Source organism: Salmo salar, chromosome 05 (genome assembly GCF_965601325.2).
Source record: "Salmo salar chromosome 05, fSalSal1, whole genome shotgun sequence".
In the NCBI taxonomy this organism is placed as follows: domain Eukaryota; kingdom Metazoa; phylum Chordata; class Actinopteri; order Salmoniformes; family Salmonidae; genus Salmo; species Salmo salar.
This window is the reverse complement of record NC_138295.1, coordinates 7,715,488-7,727,710: the sequence shown is the minus strand read 5'-3', so window position 1 is coordinate 7,727,710 and position 12,223 is coordinate 7,715,488.

Genomic DNA, 12,223 nt, shown 5'->3' with positions numbered 1-12,223 from the left:
ACTCCACTACCAGTACACACACACCTGACTCCACTCCCAGTACACACACACCTGACTCCTCTCCCAGTACACACACACCTTACTCCACTACCAGTACACACACACCTGACTCCACTCCCAGTACACACACACCTGACTCCTCTCCCAGTACACACACACCTTACTCCACTACCAGTACACACACACCTGACTCCACTCCCAGTACACACACCTGACTCCGCTCCCAGTACACACACACCTGACTCCTCTCCCAGTACACACACACCTGACTCCTCTCCCAGTACACACACACCTGACTCCACTACCAGTACACACACACCTGACTCCACTCCCAGTACACACACCTGACTCCGCTCCCAGTACACACACACCTGACTCCACTCCCAGTACACACACACCTGACTCCTCTCCCAGTACACACACACCTGACTCCACTCCCAGTACACACACACCTGACTCCTCTCCCAGTACACACACACCTGACTCCTCTCCCAGTACGCACACACCTGACTCCACTCCCAGTACACACACACCTGACTCCTCTCCCAGTACACACACACCTGACTCCACTCCCAGTACACACACACCTGACTCCTCTCCCAGTACACACACCTGACTCCACTCCCAGTACACACACACCTGACTCCACTCCCAGTACACACACACCTGACTCCGCTCCCAGTACACACACACCTGACTCCACTCCCAGTACACACACACCTGACTCCACTCCCAGTACACACACACCTGACTCCACTCCCAGTACACACACCTGACTCCACTCCCAGTACACACACACCTGACTCCTCTCCCAGTACACACACCTGACTCCTCTCCCAGTACACACACACCTGACTCCACTCCCAGTACACACACACCTGACTCCTCTCCCAGTACACACACACCTGACTCCTCTCCCAGTACACACACACCTGACTCCACTCCCAGTACACACACACCTGACTCCACTCCCAGTACACACACCTGACTCCGCTCCCAGTACACACACACCTGACTCCACTCCCAGTACACACACACCTGACTCCTCTCCCAGTACACACACACCTGACTCCACTCCCAGTACACACACACCTGACTCCTCTCCCAGTACGCACACACCTGACTCCTCTCCCAGTACACACACACCTGACTCCACTCCCAGTACGCACACACCTGACTCCTCTCCCAGTACACACACACCTGACTCCACTCCCAGTACACACACACCTGACTCCTCTCCCAGTACACACACCTGACTCCGCTCCCAGTACACACACACCTGACTCCACTCCCAGTACACACACACCTGACTCCACTCCCAGTACACACACACCTGACTCCACTCCCAGTACACACACACCTGACTCCTCTCCCAGTACACACACACCTGACTCCACTCCCAGTACACACACACCTGACTCCACTCCCAGTACACACACCTGACTCCGCTCCCAGTACACACACACCTGACTCCACTCCCAGTACACACACACCTGACTCCACTCCCAGTACACACACACCTGACTCCTCTCCCAGTACACACACACCTGACTCCACTCCCAGTACACACACACCTGACTCCTCTCCCAGTACACACACACCTGACTCCACTCCCAGTACACACACACCTGACTCCTCTCCCAGTACACACACACCTGACTCCTCTCCCAGTACACACACACCTGACTCCACTCCCAGTACACACACACCTGACTCCTCTCCCAGTACACACACACCTGACTCCACTCCCAGTACACACACACCTGACTCCTCTCCCAGTACACACACACCTGACTCCACTCCCAGTACACACACACCTGACTCCTCTCCCAGTACGCACACACCTGACTCCTCTCCCAGTACACACACACCTGACTCCACTCCCAGTACACACACCTGCCTCAACACATAGAAACAAGACAACTCTACAGCACAGTGCCTCAACACATAGAAACAAGACAACTCTACTGCACAGTGCCTCAACACATAGAAACAAGACAACTCTACAGCACAGTGCCTCAACACATAGAAACAAGACAACTCTACAGCACAGTGCCTCAACACATAGAAACAAGACAACTCTACAGCACAGTGCCTCAACACATAGAAACAAGACAACTCTACAGCACAGTGCCTCAACACATAGAAACAAGACAACTCTACAGCACAGTGCCTCAACACATAGAAACCATACAACTCTACAGCACAGTGCCTCAACACATAGAAACAAGACAACTCTACAGCACAGTGCCTCAACACATAGAAACAAGACAACTCTACAGCACAGTGCCTCAACACATAGAAACAAGACAACTCTACAGCACAGTGCCTCAACACATAGAAACAAGACAACTCTACAGCACAGTGCCTCAACACATAGAAACCATACAACTCTACAGCACAGTGCCTCAACACATAGAAACAAGACAACTCTACAGCACAGTGCCTCAACACATAGAAACAAGACAACTCTACAGCACAGTGCCTCAACACATAGAAACAAGACAACTCTACAGCACAGTGCCTCAACACATAGAAACAAGACAACTCTACAGCACAGTGCCTCAACACATAGAAACAAGACAACTCTACAGCACAGTGCCTCAACACATAGAAACAAGACAACTCTACAGCACAGTGCCTCAACACATAGAAACAAGACAACTCTACAGCACAGTGCCTCAACACATAGAAACAAGACAACTCTACAGCACAGTGCCTCAACACATAGAAACAAGACAACTCTACAGCACAGTGCCTCAACACATAGAAACAAGACAACTCTACAGCACAGTGCCTCAACACATAGAAACAAGACAACTCTACAGCACAGTGCCTCAACACATAGAAACAAGACAACTCTACAGCACAGTGCCTCAACACATAGAAACAAGACAACTCTACAGCACAGTGCCTCAACACATAGAAACAAGACAACTCTACAGCACAGTGCCTCAACACATAGAAACAAGACAACTCTACAGCACAGTGCCTCAACACATAGAAACAAGACAACTCTACAGCACAGTGCCTCAACACATAGAAACAAGACAACTCTACAGCACAGTGCCTCAACACATAGAAACAAGACAACTCTACAGCACAGTGCCTCAACACATAGAAACAAGACAACTCTACAGCACAGTGCCTCAACACATAGAAACAAGACAACTCTACAGCACAGTGCCTCAACACATAGAAACAAGACAACTCTACAGCACAGTGCCTCAACACATAGAAACAAGACAACTCTACAGCACAGTGCCTCAACACATAGAAACAAGACAACTCTACAGCACAGTGCCTCAACACATAGAAACAAGACAACTCTACAGCACAGTGCCTCAACACATAGAAACAAGACAACTCTACAGCACAGTGCCTCAACACATAGAAACAAGACAACTCTACAGCACAGTGCCTCAACACATAGAAACAAGACAACTCTACAGCACAGTGCCTCAACACATAGAAACAAGACAACTCTACAGCACAGTGCCTCAACACATAGAAACAAGACAACTCTACAGCACAGTGCCTCAACACATAGAAACAAGACAACTCTACAGCACAGTGCCTCAACACATAGAAACAAGACAACTCTACAGCACAGTGCCTCAACACATAGAAACAAGACAACTCTACAGCACAGTGCCTCAACACATAGAAACAAGACAACTCTACAGCACAGTGCCTCAACACATAGAAACAAGACAACTCTACAGCACAGTGCCTCAACACATAGAAACAAGACAACTCTACAGCACAGTGCCTCAACACATAGAAACAAGACAACTCTACAGCACAGTGCCTCAACACATAGAAACAAGACAACTCTACAGCACAGTGCCTCAACACATAGAAACAAGACAACTCTACAGCACAGTGCCTCAACACATAGAAACAAGACAACTCTACAGCACAGTGCCTCAACACATAGAACTCAGAGCAACTGGACCCCGGAAGTGTGATTGAAATAAAGCCGCCAGCAATGCTATTGAAATGAGGCTGGAGAAGGGCAAGCTGATGAGCATGCTAGCTAGCATGTGAAGTGTGAAATGTGTCTGCTTTGTCAGGACACACACACACAGACAGAGACATGTGCCCATAGCTCACACCATCACCCGCATGTTTATGCAGGAAGTGGGGTAATTGTGGTCCCTGGGGCTGAGCGGAGTGGAGCGAGACTATAGCAGGACTGTGGAAGATGGGAGGTGGCAGGAGCTTCTCTCATGCTACTGTGTATGAAATTATAAACAAGCAGGTACCCCTCGAGACATAGGCTACATCCCAAATAGCACCCTATTCCCTATGGGCCCTGATCAAAAGAAATGAACTATATAGGGAGAGTAGGGTTCCACTTGGGACGCAGGAATAGCTAACTCCCTCTACTCTCTCTGCTTAGCCCAGTCAAGCCACTTCAGAACAGAAAGCCAGACAGAGGACAGGATAGGAGAGGAGAGCCTACATTGAAATCCCACTGCTGCCATTTGGTGGTGTGATGTGTTCAATGTGGCATTGTTGTTAACTAACAGTCAGAGTGTTACCCAGTTCCATGTATTGTCACTGGAGATACGAACACAGCATGATCTTGTCACGACTTCCGCCGAAGTCGCCTCCTCTCCTTGTTCGGCGGCGTTACCGGCTTTCTAGCCATCGCCGCTCCATTTTTCATGTATCCATTTGTTTTGTCTTGTTCCCTGCACACCTGGTTTTCATTCCCCAATCACACTACATGTATTTATTCCTCTGTTCCCCATCATGTCTTTGTGTGTGATTGTTTCGTGTTACGTGTCATTTTTGAGCGCTATTTCTGGTGTGCGTTTATTCTCTGTTTTTTATCACGAGGTATGTTTATTTGTTTGTACTTTATTATTGTGACTGTTTGCGCGTTTTTGCACTTTGGGATATTGGATGGAGGTTTAGACGCAGTGACGTCCGTCAGTTGGTTTCTCCTGCCTAAATAAAGTGTGGCCTGTTCACAACTCTCTGCTTTCCTGCACCTGACTCCTCTCCCAGTACACACACACCTGACTCCTCTCCCAGTACACACACACCTGACTCCGCTCCCAGTACGCACACACCTGACTCCGCTCGCAGTACACACACACCTGACTCCACTCGCAGTACACACACACCTGACTCCACTCCCAGTACACACACACTTGACTCCTCTCCCAGTACACACACACCTGACTCCGCTCCCAGTACGCACACCTGACTCGATTCCCAGTACACACACACCTGACTCCACTCCCAGTACACACACCTGACTCCACTCCCAGTACACACACCTGACTCCACTCCCAGTACACACACACACCTGACTCCACTCCCAGTACACACACACCTGACTCCACTCCCAGTACACACACACCTGACTCCTCTCCCAGTACACACACCTGACTCCTCTCTCAGTACATACACACCTGACTCCTCTCCCAGTACACACACACCTGACTCCACTCCCAGTACACACACACCTGACTCCTCTCCCAGTACGCACACCTGACTCCTCTCCCAGTACACACACACCTGACTCCACTCCCAGTACACACACACCTGACTCCTCTCCCAGTACGCACACCTGACTCGATTCCCAGTACACACACACCTGACTCCACTCCCAGTACACACACCTGACTCCACTCCCAGTACACACACCTGACTCCACTCCCAGTACACACACACACCTGACTCCACTCCCAGTACACACACACCTGACTCCACTCCCAGTACACACATACCTGACTCCACTCCCAGTACACACACACCTGACTCCTCTCCCAGTACACACACACCTGACTCCACTCCCAGTACACACACACCTGACTCCTCTCCCAGTACGCACACACCTGACTCCACTCCCAGTACACACACACCTGACTCCACTCCCAGTACACACACACCTGACTCCTCTCCCAGTACACACACACCTGACTCCACTCCCAGTACACACACACCTGACTCCTCTCCCAGTACACACACACCTGACTCCACTCCCAGTACACACACACCTGACTCCTCTCCCAGTACGCACACACCTGACTCCTCTCCCAGTACACACACACCTGACTCCACTCCCAGTACACACACCTGCCTCAACACATAGAAACAAGACAACTCTACAGCACAGTGCCTCAACACATAGAAACAAGACAACTCTACTGCACAGTGCCTCAACACATAGAAACAAGACAACTCTACAGCACAGTGCCTCAACACATAGAAACAAGACAACTCTACAGCACAGTGCCTCAACACATAGAAACAAGACAACTCTACAGCACAGTGCCTCAACACATAGAAACAAGACAACTCTACAGCACAGTGCCTCAACACATAGAAACAAGACAACTCTACAGCACAGTGCCTCAACACATAGAAACCATACAACTCTACAGCACAGTGCCTCAACACATAGAAACAAGACAACTCTACAGCACAGTGCCTCAACACATAGAAACAAGACAACTCTACAGCACAGTGCCTCAACACATAGAAACAAGACAACTCTACAGCACAGTGCCTCAACACATAGAAACAAGACAACTCTACAGCACAGTGCCTCAACACATAGAAACCATACAACTCTACAGCACAGTGCCTCAACACATAGAAACAAGACAACTCTACAGCACAGTGCCTCAACACATAGAAACAAGACAACTCTACAGCACAGTGCCTCAACACATAGAAACAAGACAACTCTACAGCACAGTGCCTCAACACATAGAAACAAGACAACTCTACAGCACAGTGCCTCAACACATAGAAACAAGACAACTCTACAGCACAGTGCCTCAACACATAGAAACAAGACAACTCTACAGCACAGTGCCTCAACACATAGAAACAAGACAACTCTACAGCACAGTGCCTCAACACATAGAAACAAGACAACTCTACAGCACAGTGCCTCAACACATAGAAACAAGACAACTCTACAGCACAGTGCCTCAACACATAGAAACAAGACAACTCTACAGCACAGTGCCTCAACACATAGAAACAAGACAACTCTACAGCACAGTGCCTCAACACATAGAAACAAGACAACTCTACAGCACAGTGCCTCAACACATAGAAACAAGACAACTCTACAGCACAGTGCCTCAACACATAGAAACAAGACAACTCTACTGCACAGTGCCTCAACACATAGAAACCATACAACTCTACAGCACAGTGCCTCAACACATAGAAACAAGTCAACTCTACAGCACAGTGCCTCAACACATAGAAACAAGACAACTCTACAGCACAGTGCCTCAACACATAGAAACAAGACAACTCTACAGCACAGTGCCTCAACACATAGAAACAAGACAACTCTACAGCACAGTGCCTCAACACATAGAAACAAGACAACTCTACAGCACAGTGCCTCAATACATAGAAACAAGACAACTCTACAGCACAGTGCCTCAACACATAGAAACAAGACAACTCTACAGCACAGTGCCTCAACACATAGAAACAAGACAACTCTACAGCACAGTGCCTCAACACATAGAAACAAGACAACTCTACTGCACAGTGCCTCAACACATAGAAACAAGACAACTCTACAGCACAGTGCCTCAACACATAGAAACAAGACAACTCTACAGCACAGTGCCTCAACACATAGAAACAAGACAACTCTACAGCACAGTGCCTCAATACATAGAAACAAGACAACTCTACAGCACAGTGCCTCAACACATAGAAACAAGACAACTCTACAGCACAGTGCCTCAACACATAGAAACCATACAACTCTACAGCACAGTGCCTCAACACATAGAAACAAGACAACTCTACAGCACAGTGCCTCAACACATAGAAACAAGACAACTCTACAGCACAGTGCCTCAACACATAGAAACAAGACAACTCTACAGCACAGTGCCTCAACACATAGAAACAAGACAACTCTACAGCACAGTGCCTCAACACATAGAAACAAGACAACTCTACAGCACAGTGCCTCAACACATAGAAACAAGACAACTCTACAGCACAGTGCCTCAACACATAGAAACAAGACAACTCTACAGCACAGTGCCTCAACACATAGAAACAAGACAACTCTACAGCACAGTGCCTCAACACATAGAAACAAGACAACTCTACAGCACAGTGCCTCAACACATAGAACTCAGAGCAACTGGACCCCGGAAGTGTGATTGAAATAAAGCCGCCAGCAATGCTATTGAAATGAGGCTGGAGAAGGGCAAGCTGATGAGCATGCTAGCTAGCATGTGAAGTGTGAAATGTGTCTGCTTTGTCAGGACACACACACACAGACAGAGACATGTGCCCATAGCTCACACCATCACCCGCATGTTTATGCAGGAAGTGGGGTAATTGTGGTCCCTGGGGCTGAGCGGAGTGGAGCGAGACTATAGCAGGACTGTGGAAGATGGGAGGTGGCAGGAGCTTCTCTCATGCTACTGTGTATGAAATTATAAACAAGCAGGTACCCCTCGAGACATAGGCTACATCCCAAATAGCACCCTATTCCCTATGGGCCCTGATCAAAAGAAATGAACTATATAGGGAGAGTAGGGTTCCACTTGGGACGCAGGAATAGCTAACTCCCTCTACTCTCTCTGCTTAGCCCAGTCAAGCCACTTCAGAACAGAAAGCCAGACAGAGGACAGGATAGGAGAGGAGAGCCTACATTGAAATCCCACTGCTGCCATTTGGTGGTGTGATGTGTTCAATGTGGCATTGTTGTTAACTAACAGTCAGAGTGTTACCCAGTTCCATGTATTGTCACTGGAGATACGAACACAGCATGATCTTGTCACGACTTCCGCCGAAGTCGCCTCCTCTCCTTGTTCGGCGGCGTTACCGGCTTTCTAGCCATCGCCGCTCCATTTTTCATGTATCCATTTGTTTTGTCTTGTTCCCTGCACACCTGGTTTTCATTCCCCAATCACACTACATGTATTTATTCCTCTGTTCCCCATCATGTCTTTGTGTGTGATTGTTTCGTGTTACGTGTCATTTTTGAGCGCTATTTCTGGTGTGCGTTTATTCTCTGTTTTTTATCACGAGGTATGTTTATTTGTTTGTACTTTATTATTGTGACTGTTTGCGCGTTTTTGCACTTTGGGATATTGGATGGAGGTTTAGACGCAGTGACGTCCGTCAGTTGGTTTCTCCTGCCTAAATAAAGTGTGGCCTGTTCACAACTCTCTGCTTTCCTGCACCTGACTCCTCTCCCAGTACACACACACCTGACTCCTCTCCCAGTACACACACACCTGACTCCGCTCCCAGTACGCACACACCTGACTCCGCTCGCAGTACACACACACCTGACTCCACTCGCAGTACACACACACCTGACTCCACTCCCAGTACACACACACTTGACTCCTCTCCCAGTACACACACACCTGACTCCGCTCCCAGTACGCACACCTGACTCGATTCCCAGTACACACACACCTGACTCCACTCCCAGTACACACACCTGACTCCACTCCCAGTACACACACCTGACTCCACTCCCAGTACACACACACACCTGACTCCACTCCCAGTACACACACACCTGACTCCACTCCCAGTACACACACACCTGACTCCTCTCCCAGTACACACACCTGACTCCTCTCTCAGTACATACACACCTGACTCCTCTCCCAGTACACACACACCTGACTCCACTCCCAGTACACACACACCTGACTCCTCTCCCAGTACGCACACCTGACTCCTCTCCCAGTACACACACACCTGACTCCGCTCCCAGTACACACACACCTGACTCCACTCCCAGTACACACACACCTGACTCCACTACCAGTACACACACCTGACTCCTCTCTTAGTACACACACACCTGACTCCTCTCCCAGTACACACACACCTGACTCCACTCCCAGTACACACACACCTGACTCCTCTCCCAGTACACACACACCTGACTCCTCTCCCAGTACACACACACCTGACTCCTCTCCCAGTACACACACACCTGACTCCTCTCCCAGTACACACACACCTGACTCCACTACCAGTACACACACACCTGACTCCACTCCCAGTACACACACCTGACTCCGCTCCCAGTACACACACACCTGACTCCACTCCCAGTACACACACACCTGACTCCTCTCCCAGTACACACACACCTGACTCCACTCCCAGTACACACACACCTGACTCCTCTCCCAGTACGCACACACCTGACTCCACTCCCAGTACACACACCTGACTCCGCTCCCAGTACACACACACCTGACTCCACTCCCAGTACACACACACCTGACTCCTCTCCCAGTACACACACACCTGACTCCACTCCCAGTACACACACACCTGACTCCTCTCCCAGTACGCACACACCTGACTCCGCTCCCAGTACACACACACCTGACTCCACTCCCAGTACACACACACCTGACTCCACTCCCAGTACACACACACCTGACTCCTCTCCCAGTACGCACACACCTGACTCCGCTCCCAGTACACACACACCTGACTCCACTCCCAGTACGCACACACCTGACTCCTCTCCCAGTACACACACACCTGACTCCTCTCCCAGTACACACACCTGACTCCACTCCCAGTACACACACACCTGACTCCACTCCCAGTACACACACACCTGACTCCGCTCCCAGTACACACACACCTGACTCCACTCCCAGTACACACACACCTGACTCCACTACCAGTACACACACACCTGACTCCACTCCCAGTACACACACACCTGACTCCTCTCCCAGTACACACACACCTTACTCCACTACCAGTACACACACACCTGACTCCACTCCCAGTACACACACACCTGACTCCTCTCCCAGTACACACACACCTTACTCCACTACCAGTACACACACACCTGACTCCACTCCCAGTACACACACCTGACTCCACTCCCAGTACACACACACCTGACTCCTCTCCCAGTACACACACACCTGACTCCTCTCCCAGTACACACACACCTGACTCCACTACCAGTACACACACACCTGACTCCACTCCCAGTACACACACCTGACTCCGCTCCCAGTACACACACACCTGACTCCTCTCCCAGTACACACACACCTGACCCCTCTCCCAGTACACACACACCTGACTCCACTACCAGTACACACACACCTGACTCCACTCCCAGTACACACACCTGACTCCGCTCCCAGTACACACACACCTGACTCCACTCCCAGTACACACACACCTGACTCCTCTCCCAGTACACACACACCTGACTCCACTCCCAGTACACACACACCTGACTCCTCTCCCAGTACGCACACACCTGACTCCGCTCCCAGTACGCAAACACCTGACTCCACTCCCAGTACGCACACACCTGACTCCTCTCCCAGTACACACACACCTGACTCCACTCCCAGTACACACACACCTGACTCCTCTCCCAGTACACACACCTGACTCCACTCCCAGTACACACACACCTGACTCCACTCCCAGTACACACACACCTGACTCCGCTCCCAGTACACACACACCTGACTCCACTCCCAGTACACACACACCTGACTCCACTACCAGTACACACACACCTGACTCCACTCCCAGTACACACACCTGACTCCTCTCCCAGTACACACACACCTGACTCCTCTCCCAGTACACACACCTGACTCCTCTCCCAGTACACACACACCTGACTCCTCTCCCAGTACACACACACCTGACTCCTCTCCCAGTACACACACACCTGACTCCTCTCCCAGTACACACACACCTGACTCCACTACCAGTACACACACACCTGACTCCACTCCCAGTACACACACCTGACTCCGCTCCCAGTACACACACACCTGACTCCACTCCCAGTACACACACACCTGACTCCTCTCCCAGTACACACACACCTGACTCCACTCCCAGTACACACACACCTGACTCCTCTCCCAGTACGCACACACCTGACGCCTCTCCCAGTACACACACACCTGACTCCACTCCCAGTACGCACACACCTGACTCCTCTCCCAGTACACACACACCTGACTCCACTCCCAGTACACACACACCTGACTCCTCTCCCAGTACACACACCTGACTCCGCTCCCAGTACACACACACCTGACTCCACTCCCAGTACACACACACCTGACTCCACTACCAGTACACACACACCTGACTCCACTCCCAGTACACACACACCTGACTCCTCTCCCAGTACACACACACCTTACTCCACTACCAGTACACACACACC